At 40.6% G+C, this 3,163-nt stretch overlaps 1 long non-coding RNA gene across 1 annotated transcript; it reads right to left on the reverse strand.

Moving 5' to 3' along the window:
- Window positions 1–783: 783 nt before the first annotated feature.
- LOC117337292 lies at window positions 784–1,596 on the reverse strand. Its single transcript, XR_004534787.1, has 3 exons — window positions 1,529–1,596; window positions 1,204–1,272; window positions 784–986 (listed from the first exon to the last, which is right to left on the reverse strand). It is a non-coding gene; the product is annotated as an uncharacterized LOC117337292 (long non-coding RNA).
- Between the last annotated feature and the right edge of the window lie 1,567 nt (window positions 1,597–3,163).

The following is a 3,163-nucleotide window of genomic DNA, read 5'->3' on the forward strand; positions in this document are numbered from 1 at the left end:
AAAAATATAGAAACAGTTCTAGTGCTTTTAAGTTGTATGAAGATGATTTGAAAAATCTGCAGCAGACGTCGGTTTCCGGGCACTCAATAACACAATAGCTACATACTAACAAGAGAAACGCGGAATTAGTTATTTCTACTGCAAACATGAAGTGCTAGAGGACGATATCTTTACCAAAGTGCTTGAGGAGTTGCGTGCGTGTGTTTGTGTTCATTGATATGTACCACAGTTAAATAAATGTATATTTCCCATGTTTCGACAATAGCCATTTTAGAAACGACAGGTTCCGGAAAAATGAGCTTTGTACATAGATTATTACAAAATCGACCTCAAATGTTTGAATCTGATCATGACCTACCTGTTAATCTCTCTCCGACGCAACAGAGCTCGAATTACCATTTGTGATATTCAATAATGGACTACCGACAAAAGCGGACTTAACTGATATCACACTGAATGGACGTCATAGTTTAATCTAGACGACCTAATGAATCAAGTTGCCGAAATTCACGATGAAGAGTTACGTTTTCGCAAGGTGCTCACCATAGAATGCTGGCTATAATTTACATTTATCAGAACATGTATTTTCGAGGCGTACGGACTGTTAATTTAAATACAGTCGAACCCGGTTTTAATGAAATCCTCGGGGAAGTACTTCACATTAACTCGTTTTCAATATAACCAGGGTCCAACATGTGGCCAATGTATTTTAATACACCGTTACATCAAACAACACAACAATGTATGTTTAATCAACATTTTATTTAGTCACTACATATGTTTACAATTTCAAAAGATTTTCATGTTTTCACAGTTTCTTACAAAGGAAGTTATTATGGTTTAAAGAAGTTTTTCACTGTTGTTTGTTTTTGTTTATTTCTTTTAACTTTGGCTATATCTGTGTAGCAGGGTCTACTCTGGGTCTTTGCATGAAACACTCCAACACAATCTTTCCATTCAAACGTTTATTACATCCGTAAGAAACTCTAAAAATAACAAATAACAGTACTTAATACAATTTTACTAAATAACCCAGGCGTAATCATTACAAATGATAACTTACAACCAGATCGGCTAACGCCTATAGAACAATCAATAAGATTTGATATACTAACAACTAAAGATACTTCAATCACAACAATACATTTCATGGATAAATTAAAACAATGCTACTGACAATACAAAAGTCATATAGAAACCTACCTCTTCACAAACGAAGAGGGCCCGACTCCCGGGGAGACAACGCGTACATCGGAACTTGTGTAACAAATACTACAAACAATAAAACAACAACATTTACTAAAAATGTACTGACGCCGGACATTAACCAGAATATCTAATACAAAAGACAAAATACATAACACTTATCAAATTCATGTAACATCAGATGACAAAATGGCGGGAAATTCAAATTCCATGCAATCGTAATTAATGAATTGACAATTCAATTAATTCATAAAGCAGATACTTTACATCAAGAATAAATCTAAACATTATTGCAGTTGATACAAAAATATTACGTACTCACATTGGCAAACGATGTAAGGTGTGCTGACCTACGTATTACACATATCACACACGTCCGACAGTACCAACGTCCACCACGGGAGTGACGCTACCCAAAAAAGGGCGGGTGCGCAATGACCCCTGGTCATTCCATTATAAAAATAGTATAACCCCTGAACTCTACCAAACAGGTTAACACAGGTATTATAAACCATGTAACGCTATATATACAAGATAAGATGCGTACACTTTACATGTAGATATACCATACGGCACAGCACACATAGGTAAGGGTGACAGACTGGAGACTCGGACATATAACACAACCTTCACATAGGTAAGGGTGACAGACTGGAGACTCGGACATATAACACAACCTTCACATAGGTAAGGGTGACAGACTGGAGACTCGGACATATAACACAACCTTCACATAGGTAAGGGTGACAGACTGGAGACTCGGACATATAACACAACCTTCACATAGGTAAGGGTGACAGACTGGAGACTCGGACATATAACACAACCTTCACATAGGTAAGGGTGACAGACTGGAGACTCGGACCTATAACACAACCTTCACATAGGTAAGGGTGACAGACTGGAGACTCGGACATATAACACAACCTTCACATAGGTAAGGGTGACAGACTGGAGACTCGGACATATAACACAACCTTCACATAGGTAAGGGTGACAGACTGGAGACTCGGACATATAACACAACCTTCACATAGGTAAGGGTGACAGACTGGAGACTCGGACATATAACACAACCTTCACATAGGTAAGGGTGACAGACTGGAGACTCGGACATATAATACAACCTTCACATAGGTAAGGGTGACAGACTGGAGACTCGGACATATAACACAACCTTCACATAGGTAAGGGTGACAGACTGGAGACTCGGACATATAACACAACCTTCACATAGGTAAGGGTGACAGACTGGAGACTCGGACCCATAACACAACCTTCACATAGGTAAGGGTGACAGACTGGAGACTCGGACATATAACACAACCTTCACATAGGTAAGGGTGACAGACTGGAGACTCGGACCCATAACACAACCTTCACATAGGTAAGGGTGACAGACTGGAGACTCGGACCCATAACACAACCTTCACATAGGTAAGGGTGACAGACTGGAGACTCGGACATATAACACAACCTTCACATAGGTAAGGGTGACAGACTGGAGACTCGGACCCATAACACAACCTTCACATAGGTAAGGGTGACAGACTGGAGACTCGGACATATGACACAACCTTCACATAGGTAAGGGTGACAGACTGGAGACTCGGACATATAACACAGCCACCACATAGGTAAGGGTGACAGACTGGAGACTCGGACATATAACACAGCCACCACATAGGTAAGGGTGACAGACTGGAGACTCGGACATATAATACAACCTTCACATAGGTAAGGGTGACAGACTGGAGACTCGGACCCATAACACAACCTTCACATAGGTAAGGGTGACAGACTGGAGACTCGGACATATCACACAACCTTCACATAGGTAAGGGTGACAGACTGGAGACTCGGACCTATAACACAACCTTCACATAGGTAAGGGTGACAGACTGGAGACTCGGACATATAACACAACCTTCACATAGGTAAGGGTGACAGACTGGAG

The sequence above is a fragment of the Pecten maximus genome, chromosome 11 (genome assembly GCF_902652985.1).
Source record: "Pecten maximus chromosome 11, xPecMax1.1, whole genome shotgun sequence".
NCBI lineage: Eukaryota > Metazoa > Mollusca > Bivalvia > Pectinida > Pectinidae > Pecten > Pecten maximus.